Source organism: Cibotium barometz, chromosome 43 (assembly GCF_041138505.1).
Source record: "Cibotium barometz isolate CiBa-2024 chromosome 43, ASM4113850v1, whole genome shotgun sequence".
In the NCBI taxonomy this organism is placed as follows: domain Eukaryota; kingdom Viridiplantae; phylum Streptophyta; class Polypodiopsida; order Cyatheales; family Cibotiaceae; genus Cibotium; species Cibotium barometz.
The window spans coordinates 29,559,610-29,571,633 of NC_141088.1; the positions used below are offsets into that span (position 1 = coordinate 29,559,610).

General features: G+C 46.8%; 1 protein-coding gene across 4 annotated transcripts in view; it reads right to left on the bottom strand.

Annotated features, from left to right (window-relative positions):
• LOC147613790 (DNA topoisomerase 1 beta-like) overlaps positions 1-12,024 on the bottom strand; it is a 70,276-nt gene that overhangs the window by 27,030 nt on the left and 31,222 nt on the right. The gene's annotated exons all lie outside the window — the stretch shown is intronic.

Sequence of the window (12,024 nt, forward strand, 5' to 3'; positions counted from 1 at the left end):
CTATCGCCCACCCTCTTTGGATTGTACATTGATGTGGTCTCCAATTATGTAGACAGATTGGGAGGCCCAGGGGCATGCCTGGCAGGGGTGTTGATACCCATCTTGTTAAATGTTGATGATATTGTTCTAATCTCAAACTCTCCGGAGGGATTACAGAGACATCTGGATGCATTACAGGCATTCTGTACGGATAGAGATCTAAAAAGGAACCTTGGAAAAACCAAGGTTATGGTGTTTAACACCACACAAGCATGGGTAATGAGATCAGAGCCTCAATTCACTTTCCGAGGGGAGCCGGTTGAGTACGTCAGGTCATATGTCTACTTGGGAGTTACTTTCACAGGACCACGTTTCTCCCTGAAGGAGGCAGCAACAGCTAGATTAGCTCGAGGGCATGCAGCCTTGGGGGCACTTGAGAGGCAGTGTGCACACATACAGTTTCAGGAGCCACGCACCAAATTGTGGCTATTTGATACGCTTGTCACACCGACCCTCCTGTACGGAGCTCCAATTTGGGGGCCCAACATACATCACAGATCTCAGAGAGGGACGGATGAGGGATGGAGGCAAATGGAGAGACCACTGATTATGATGCTTGCCCGCATGATTCGCAGCAAATCATCAGTACCACATGTGACTGTCCGGGCTGAGCTAGGTGCCGCACCAATAGTGACCGAGGCCCTTTTCTAGGCAGTCACCTTTTTACAACGGCTATGGGAGCTCCCTCAGCAGAGGTACTCCCGATTGGCATTTGACCTCATCCATACAGTTGGCAGAGGATGGAGATACTCATTAATGGTACGCTCAGATGAGATCAAGGTTTGACTTACATGGTTTGTTGATAGAGGCACTACCACCCTTTCAGTACAGTCTAGATTGTCCATTTTTGGATCTCACCCGCTTCGAGCAAAACCGCGTGATCAGGATGGATATCATCAGAGTGGACACAGAGAGGACATGGACTAGCCCCCTTGAGCCCTTAGGCACGAAAATGGCTCATTACAAGAGCCATTTTCTACACCTCTCACCAGATGATTTTTTCACCCGCCCGGTGTACATGGATGTACACCTATCACATTGGATACGTTGTGCCATTGGACAGATCCGGACCTCATCACACCAGCTACGGATTGAGATAGGGCGATATGTGCATCAAATCTTGGATGACCACATTTGTCAGCTATGCTACCAGGAGGCAGACACAGAGGAGCACTACATTTGCCGTTGTACAGTCTATTATGAGATCCGAGGGAGATATCACCGCCTCTTCCAAGAGGGTTTTGGGCCGTTACGCAGGGTCATGGAGTTTGAGGATCAGAGATGCCTAGGATTGTTCTACTTGAGCTCAGGAGACACAGAGAGACCCTCTTGGTAGACTGGAGACTGGAGACCGAGCCATGACGTACCTAGACAGAGGATCCTGACAAATTTCTTCGGCACCAGCACTAGCAACCTAGCCCACACACCTCGTGATACCTCCTCCATTGGGCCATCAGGGCACCGGCCACGCTCCCAGGGAGTCACCACTCATAGAGCAATCATCTTATGTCGTGCTCGTCGGCCACGCCCACCAAGATCCCGACCACGACATCCTCACTATCGCCAGATCAAAGCCATTATTGCATCGGAGGCGCCTACCTCGCTTGTACGACCTCTCCATTCTAGACAGCCCCATGGCAGAGATACTTGATCTAAGGAGAGGGCAACACTTCAACTGATCTGCATACATGGATCTACTTGATATACATTTTCCAATTTTTTCTACTCAGTATCATCTCAGAGTCTTACAATTATGTTTTTATAACTGTAAGACAATCAGTTTATTGTACTTTTTAGTCTCATTTAGTCGTTCTCTTTGATGAGACACCAACTTCAGATGTACTCTCAGTTTTGGTCTCATAGGCCATTATGGCCTCTTAGACAGGTTAATATATCATTTCATCTCTCTCTCTCTCTTTCTATCTATACAGAGATAGAGAGGGGAAATGGGCGGTATACAGAGATGGCCGAGTCATCATTACGGAGAGGAGGCCCGCTTGACGGTGCGCGGCCTATGAGACCTTGCGATTCACGGTGTGGAATTGCAACGGGGCCCTTAGAACAGATGCAGGATACTTTCAGGCACAGTGATATTGCTATGTATACAGAGACCCATCAGTGCACAAACAAGAGGCTTCCTAACGCTCGGGGTTATAGATGGGAATTACTTTTCCGCCCTCAGCCACGCACAGTGGGAGGTACCAGAGGACCTGGAGGAGTGGCAATACTTTACAGGGAGGAGCTTCGTGACAAAATACATGTGGTACATAAGAGATGCAGATGCGAGGTACTGCACCATCAGGAGAGTCGCCCTATATACCACTATATGATGATATCATGAGGTTTGCTAGCATGGGAGACATATTATTATTGGGAGACTTTAATGCACGTACAGGCACAGAGCAGACACAGTTGTATGATACTCAAGAGGCTATGTACCGGGAGATCACGGCAGAGGATGTAGGGTTGCAGAGATTAGCACAGGATGAGGGGGAGATTACAGATTATGGCAGGCAATTTCTCATACTCGGGAGTGCACATGGGTTGGTCATATACAATGGCTTATTGAGATGGCAAGGATCAGATGCTCTCACACACTAGAACTCTAAAGGGGGAGTGAGCACACTGGACTACTTGATGGGATCTCCTTCATTGATACCTGATGTGCAGGGTTTCACGATTTCCAGAAGGCCCATTGGCATAGCAGCCGACCATGCATACCTGAGTCTCACACTAGTAGGTAGATCCCCGAGAGATGGGCCAGCCACTCATCTACCTAGGACCCGAGATATCAGTTTACACGTGAGACAGTTGGGGTTTATCGAGATGCAGTATCTGATGGCTTGTTCGCTTTAGACACGCATAGCCCTCTAGACAAGATCACGAGAGGATTGGCGGGTGTACTACATGCATCCACCTCATATGTGTTTCCCTGCACTATTATCCCTTCCACCCACCCCCGCAGCACTGCCCCACAGAACAGTTGGTATGATGATGAGTGTCGTGAGACACGAGAACAACTACAGCGTGAGATTGCCATTGGGTCTCACACGCATAGACAGGCTAGGATGATCTTTCGGCGACTTGTGCGTAGGAAGAAACGAGCCTATCTAGCTAAGCTAGAGGAGGAGATCTACCAACTCTTGCTCGGGAAGGATAGCAAGAGGGCATGGAAGATGTTTCAGGAGAGACAGCCTGGTACTCCGATAATTGCACCTGAGGCATGGCATACTTATGCTAGAGAGCTATATGATGCACCAGGACAGCCCCCCACACCCCCTCCACTGGGAGCTAGACCGGCTAGCAGCACCTCTTTTACTATGCAGATGGTGCTAGATGCGATAGACAGGTTACAGAATGGAAAGGCACAGGATCATGATGGACTAGTTGGAGAGCACTTCTCATATGCACGAGACACTTTGGCTCCGCTCATCGTACATGTGTTTAATCGTGCCATTTGTGAGGGTCTTCCGACAAGCTAGACAGAGCATATCATTGTACCACTCTTTAAGAGTGGGGACCCCATGGTGCCAGGCAACTACAGGACGATCATGATTGGTCATTACTTGGCCAAATTATATGGCTCTATACTGGGGTCGGAGCTGAGCCGATGGGCAGAGAGGCATGGTCATTGAGCACATGGACAGGCTGGCTTCAGGAGAGGATTTACTACCTTGGATCACATACTGACACTTCGGGCACTTATTGAACAGGGTAGGGCACATAAGAGAAGGATATATTGTTGCTTTGTGGACTTCCGCAAAGCCTTCGATACCGTACCACGTGCCAGGCTTATGCACAGATTGCATGACATTGAGGTACCCGAGGATATGCAGTGGGGGATATATGCTTTGTATGAGTTTGTGACAAGCAGAGTCCGAGCTCTAGGCAGACTATCTGATAGGGTGACCAGCACGATAGGGGTGAAGCAGGGATGCCCGCTATCGCCCGCCCTCTTTGGACTGTACATTGATGTGGTCTCTGATTATGTAGACAGATTGGGAGGCCCAGGGGCATGCCTGGCAAGGGTGTTGATACGCATCTTGTTATATGCTGATGATATTGTTCTAATCTCAGACTCTCCGGAGGGATTACAGAGAAACCTGGATGCATTACAGGCTTTCTGTGCGGATAAAGATCTGACAGTGAACCTTGGGAAAACCAAGGTTATGGTGTTTAACACCACACAGGCATGGGTGACGAGATCAGAGCCTCGATTCAATTTCCGAGGGGAGCCGGTAGAGTACTTCAAGTCATATGTCTACTTGGGAGTTACTTTCATCGGACCGCGTTTCTCCTTGAAGGAGGCAGCAGCAGCTAGATTAGCTCGAGGGCATGCAGCCTTGGGGGCACTTGAGAGGCAGTGTGCACACATACAGTTTCAGGAGCCACGCACCAAATTGTGGCTATTTGATATGCTTGTCACACCGACCCTCCTGTACGGTGCTTCAATTTCAGGACCTAGTATACATCACAGATCTCAGAGAGGGACAGATGAGGGATGTAGGCAAATGGAGAGACCACTAATTATGATGCTTGCCCGCATGATTCGGAGCAAATCATCAGTACCACATGAGATTGTTCGGGCTGAGCTGGGTGCCCCACCAGTAGTAACCGAGGCCCTATTCCAGGTAGTTACCTTTTTACAGCAGCTATGGGAGCTCCCTCAGCAGAGGTACTCCCGATTGGCATTGACCTCATCCATACAGTTGGCAGAGGATGGAGATACTCATTAATGGTACGCTCAGATGAGATCATGGTTTGACCTACATGGTTTGCAGATAGAGGTACTACCACCCTTTCAGTACAGTCTGGATTGTCCATTTTTGGATCTCACCCGCATAGAGCAAAACCGCGTGATCAGGATGGATATCATCAGAGTGGACACAGAGAGGACATGGACTAGCCCCCTTGAGTCCTTGGGCACGAAAATGGCTCATTACAAGAGCCATTTTCTACACCTCTCACCGGATGATTTTATCACCCGCCCGGCGTTCATGGATGTACACCTATCACATGGGATATGTTGTGCCAGTCAACTATGCTACCAAGAGGTAGAGACAAAGGAACACTACATTTGCCGATGTACAGTCTATTATGAGATCCGAGGGAGATATCACTGCCTCTTCCGAGAGGGTTTTGGGCCATTATGCAGGGTCATGGAGTTTGAGCATCAGAGATGTCTCGGATTGTTTCTACTTGAGCTCAGGAGACACAGAGAGACCCTCTTGGCAGACAGGAGCCCAAGCCATGATGTACCTAGACAGAGGACCCTGACAGATTTCTTCAGCACCAGCAACCCATCCCACACACCCCCTGATACCTCCTCCATTGGGCCATCAGGGCACCGACCACGCTCCCAGGGAGTCACCAGTGATAGAGCAGTTATCTTATGTCGCGCTCGTCGACCACGCCCACCCCACGGCATCCTCACCATCGCCAAATCAAAGCCATTATTGCTCGGCATCGGAGGTGCCTACCTCGCTTCTACGACCTCTCTATTCTAGACAGCCCCATGGTGGAGATACTTGATCTAAGGAGAGGGTAACACTTCAACTGATCAGCATACATGTATCTACCTGATATACATTTTTCAGTATTTTCCAGTATTTTCTACTCAGTATCATCTCGGAGTCTTACAGTTCTGTTCTTATAACTGTAGGACAATCAGTTTATTGTACTTTTTAGTCTCATTTAGTAGTTCTCTTTGATGAGACACCAACTTCAAATGGACTCTCAGTTTTGGTCTCATAGGCCACTATGGCCTCTTAGAGACGTTAATATATCATTTCATTTCTCTCTCTCTCTCTCTCTCGACAGGGCAGGTGTCAGCTGACATTGACTCTCGGAGGATGCCAGGTGGAGGTGGTGACATCATACGTGTACCTAGGGGTTACCTTCTCTGCAGCAACCACGCGCTTCACCATGGGTTCAGCAGCCAGAGCCAGATTGACATGGGGATATACAGCATTGGCTATGCTAGAGAGACAATGCCACCAGGCGCATTTTCAGGAGCCCCAGACGAAAGGGTGGCTATTTGACACATTAGTCACACCGGCATTGATGTATGGAGCAGCGGTATGGGCGCCAGGACTTGCTACCCATTGGTGGACACAGATAGAGAGACCACAGGAGGGGAGATTCTGGATGGTTGGGCCTACACCCTTCTACGTCGTTCTAACCTTGTGTGTTTAATCGTGTTGATGTGATCCTTTGGGAGGGGTCTTACAGTATCAGAGTGAAGCCTGATCACGAAGGCGGGAAAACTACAAGGTTTGTGTTCCTTGCATGTGTGTCAAGGTCGCCCTATCCAAGTATCTCTCGGCCACCGACTCTATGTTTGCATGATGGAACCTTGTGGATTCTACGCATGATAGAGAGAGAGAGAAACAAAGAAAGAAAGAAAGATATATTAAGCGTCTACTAAAGACCCAATGGGCCTATGAGACCAAAGTGATACAATAATGTCCATGGCATATCTCATCGTGGAATGGAAAATAAAATAGAAACAAAACAAAGCTATCTCACTGGGGTGATACAAAACTGTCCATGGAATCTAATCATGGAATACTAGGAACGTATACATGTGCAAGAGAATATATATGCATGTGCAAGAGGGTATGCTGTCCCAGCTGCCTTAAAATGCAGAAACCATAATTTGGTGCATGTCTTCTTCTTGCCGGGTGCTATAATAATATGCTGCGCACCGTTTTGCATGACTGCAGTGTGCTTTTATGCTTGGTATGCGGCTGTTGATCATGCACATAGGGATTTGCCTGAGGGAGCACATGCATGAACTACATATGCTGCAAGCAAGGCAGCTGTGGGCACGTGGAAGAGCTGCAAGCAAGGTGGCCAGCCGCCATGTGTCACGTGCACCCCGCACTTGAATGCCATGTGGCCATATTTGTACAGCTGGTGCAAGTCTTAGAGAGGTGACTGGCCCTTTGTGAGCCCTTGTCTGGGACAAGTCAGCCAAGGATCCACTAAAGAGGGTCATGGTCAGGTGGGCATGTCCCGCACATAAGGTCAGTGCATGTCCCGCACGTCTGTCGCCCTCTGGAATGATGTAGAGGTGTACCAAGCATTTATTAGGATTCCAGCCAGATGCACGGGCACCAGATTAGGTCAAGAGATGGATTCTATAGGAATCTATCTCATGGACAGCCATAGAAGGGCTGTCCAAGAGCCACCAAGAGCCACCTAGGCCTTAGGCAAGCCCATAGCACATGGAACAGCCTGTCCAAGACCCAAGGAATCTTGTCAGCCAGCCTAGACCTCAGTCGGCCACCACCAGCAAGGCTGCCTTTTCTCACACGTGTGATAAGAACTGCATTTAGTGCTGTTTTACCCCCGTCATGAGCAGGCTGACAACACTTCAGCAAACTGACTAGCATATGGAGACATTATATAAGCGATGGCGTGCCTAGAGCATAATCCATCTCATACATCTGCAAGTGCTGAAGACCAAGGGGGCTATAGACAAGCCAAGGAGGGGCCAAGCAAGGTGGAAAGTGTAGATCCAAGGGGTAAACTCCAGGCTGAAGGTAATCTCAGCCAAGGGAAGCTGTCCAAGTCAGTTCAGTCCGGGCTATTTACAGCCAGAATTGTCATTCTACTCATTCAATAAAGCAAATACACCAAACGTGGTGGGGGGATTGGAGGACAGCGTGCATTGCAGATACCCAGAGTTGAAGTGGCACTACCTTTGGGACTGACCCAAAGTGCAACAGGTGATGATGTTGTCAATGCCCTCTTTCAGACCGTCCCTCAGATTCAACATGTATACACTCTTTTGACAGAGATCGCCTCCCACAGCTAGCACTAGAGTCCTCTATGCAATTATATCGCGAGAGGGAGAGAGAGCGGGTGAGACGAGCTGGACTGCCCTCCTCGTCCCACCAATACTGACACATGCATGGTATTGGTAGTTGAGTGGTTTCATAAACATGGCAAACAGATGGATCGTCTCCCCCCAATTCAGTACAACCTAGATTCCCCCTACCTCGACCTCTTATGACATGAGATCAACTGGATCATCCAGTTAGAACTACTTGGACTATACATATATCGGACATGGGTGTCGCCCCCGTTAGAGATTGGTAAGAAGTGACACACATCACATGCTATGCATATTGTTAGGCAAAATTTTATAAAGGTGTTTTGGGCTTGTGTACATATGGGATGCATGGCATGTAAAAGACTTTGCCCTGAATGCCCTGGCAGATGTACAGAGTGGATGGCTGTGGCTAGTACATGCATGTTTTAGTTGCCCAAATCAATTTGATGACAAATTGGACATGCTGCTTTGCTTAGAATTTGGGGGTTTTCCAAATTGAGATCAAAATCAGCAAATTGAGCCTCTTTCTGTTGCAAAAATTTGGGGCTTTTGTGAAAATTGGCCAATAACTGCACATTGAAGCGATTGGAGGGGATAAAAATTGGGGCTTTTCAGATTGGAGCATGTAATTGGGCATTACAGCTGTGATTTGTCGCATATGTATACACATTGTGTGTAATTGGACAATTTGGTGCAGATTTACACTTGCTTCAGTTTGCAGGCAAACATTTGCACAGGACATTTGGTTGCCTGGCAGTGCACATTGGTGCTTGGTTTGCTTGCAAGTATATTTTGTTGACATGGCTCAAAATGCTACAGATGTATTTGGTGTGCTCACCCAGGAGGACAAGTTGGATGGATCTAACTACTCCCTCTGGAGTTTCATGATCCATAATTTGCTGGTAGCCAAAGGGCTTTGGGGCATCGTGTGTGGTGATGACACACGCCCACTTACCATACAGCCAACCACGCCTCGAAGGTGAGGTGCTCAAAGAGCTCCTGAAGTAGAACCTGCTCCCACACAAGAGCAGAAGAGATGGGACTCTAGGGATGCACAGGCCATGTCATTGATAGCCCTTTCAGTGAAAAGGACTATTATTCCGCACATTCGTTCTTGCAAGACATCGAAGCTTGCATGGGACACATTGGAAGCAATGTATTAGGTACGCAACGAGGCAAGAGTTGCCTACTTGAAGAGGCAATTGGATCTTCTTTCTATGGATGAGGGTGATTCCATGGTAGATCATCTCACCAAAGTGAAAGATTTGCAAGAACAATTGCTCAACATTGATGAGGTTATCCCAGACAGACAGCTGGTCACCAACACTCTTCATTCTTTACCACCTTCCTACTTGGGCTTTCACACCTCTCTCAACCTCTCTATGAGAGGAGGTGGTGATCCCATCACTTTTGAAGAGCTGGTGGGTTTACTCTTGCAGGAAGAGCAAACTTAGCAAGCAACCGTGGTGGAGACAAGGCATTTACAGCCAAGGATAAGGGTAAAGCAAAGAGCTTTAAGCATGGGGGACAACACTCTAGCAAGGCTGGTCATGGACAGTTCCCTCTTCTGGTGGTGAAAAGTCTGACAAAGGGGATGCAAACAAGCCTAAAAAGAAAGGCAAATGTCACTATTGCCATAAGCTTGGACACTACATCAGTGAATGTAGGAAGCGCATTGCAAAAGAGAAAAGGAAAGAAGCAGGCAATGCAGTAGCAGACTCTTCTAATGACAAAGCACAACAATCAGCTAATGTAATTCACGAAGAGTACACTTTTTTGGACACATGCACTAGTGACACACCAAGTGCTTCAGACAATGATATGTCTTGCATTGCATCTGACAGACAGGATGTATCATGGTATTTTGATAGTGGTGCTTCAAGCCACATCACTTCATGCAAAGATGTATTTCAGCACTTGGTTTATGCTTCAAATGGCCGCACTGTATCATGTGCAGATCATACCACATATCCAGTAAAGGGAATTGGCAATGTCATACTTATTGCGGCCAATGGTGCCAATATATGTATGAAAAATGTATTGTATGTTCCAGGCATAAAGAAAAATCTGCTCTCCGTCTCAACCATAAACGACCAAGGTTTAAAGGTTGAATTTGAGGATGGGAAGTGTTTGGTAAAAGACCCATCAAAGGGTTATGAAATAGTCACTTCTGGAACACGATACAAAGGCTTGTATAAGCTGGACAACTATGACAAGCGTACTTATGATGCAAATACAGTGGCTGCCCACACTCCTGCTATGCATGATGCAGAGCTATGGCATGCTGGTTTTGGGCATGTAAATTTTCGGAGTTTGATGCTTTTGCAAAAGCATCATATGGTTGATAATATGTCGCCTCTTGAGTCTCCACCAAGACATGTATGTGAGGGGTGTATTTTGGGAAAGATGCAACGAAAACCATTCCCCAAAGATGGAGCTGTTAGAGCTGAAAGTAAATTCCAGCTCATACATAGTGATGTATGTGGTCCAATGCGGACACCATCCATAGGGGGGCATCATTGATGACTACTCCAGGTTTGCTTGGGTTTACCCTTTGAAAGCCAAAGCAGAGGTGTTTGCATGCTTTCGACACTTTGTAGCAATGGCTGAAAATATGTGTGGATGTAAAGTCCAAACACTCCGCTCAGATAGAGGTGGAGAATACATGTCAAATGCATTCAAGGATTATATGCTTCAAAAGGGCATCAAACACCAATGTATTGTGCCTTATACACTGCAGCAGAATGGTGTAGCTGAAAGGAAAAATAGATCTCTCATGGAGATGGCAAGATGCATGGTGAAAGCACAAAAGTTGCCTCACAATTTTTGGATGGAAGCTATAATGTGTGCAACTCATGTGTTGCAACAAAAGCTTTGAAAACCATAACACCATTTGAGGCTTGGTATAGCCGAAAGCCAACAGTGGATTATATGCGTACATTTGGGTGTTTGGCATATGCACATGTGCCAGAACAACTCCGAACAAAGCTAGATAACAAAGCAATGAAATGCATTTTTGTGGGCTACAGCAATGAGAGCAAAGGATACCGGCTTTATAATCCAACAACATGAAGGATTTTGTCAGTAGAGATGTGGTATTTGCTGAAAATTCAGAACAGCCCATGTACAGCTTGTATAAAAGTAATGATACAGGCATACAGGACATGTTTGATGGACTATATTACCCATTGCAATTAGGGGGGATTCAGATCAGCCAGCCCCTACACAAGAAAATCCTCATGTAGAACAGCCAGCCATTCAGCCCCCTTCTATGGAAGAAGTGGAAGATCTTGTCAGGCCTAAAGGCAAGCATGTCATTGGAACAAAGTGGGTGTACAAAGTCAAAAGGAAGTCTGATGGTACTATTGATAGGTACAAAGCAAGACTTGTGGCTGCTACTCCCAGAAAAAGGGAATAGATTATGAGGAGACTTTTGCTCCTACTTCGAGAATGACCACAATAAGATCAGTGATTGCATTGGCTGCACATAAAGGATGGAAAGTGCATCAATTGGACATCAAAACTGCATTCTTAAATGGGGATTTACAAGAGGAAGTATATGTAAATCAGCCCATTGGTTTTGTAGTTCCTGGTGAGGAACATAAAGTATGCAGGTTACACAAAGCATTGTATGGGTTAAAGCAAGCTCCAAGAGCTTGGTATGATAAAATACATGCTCATCTAACCAGCCAAGGTTATGTGTTTAGTCCAGTTGAAAGCACATTGTATGTGAAGAAAACCGGTGCCGATATTCTCATAGTCATCTTGTATGTAGATGACATGCTCATTACAGGTACTAGCAAAGCACAAATTTCAGATTTCAAAGCTGATTTGAAAGCTGAATTTGATATGTCAGATTTGGGGCCTTTACACTACTATCTCGCCTTTACACTACTATCTCGGCATACAGTTTATGCATACAGATGATGGCATTGTTATGCAGCAAACTAAGTACATAAACAGTTTGCTAAAAAGGTTTCACATGGATGAATGTAAGCCCATTTCTACTCCAGTAGAACCAGGTGTACAGCTTACTATGCATGATATTGGAGAGCCTTTTGAGGCCGGCATCCAGGCAGTGGGATGTCTCATTTACTTGTGTAACGCGAGGCCAGACATATCTTTTGGGGTGTCTTTGTTGAGCA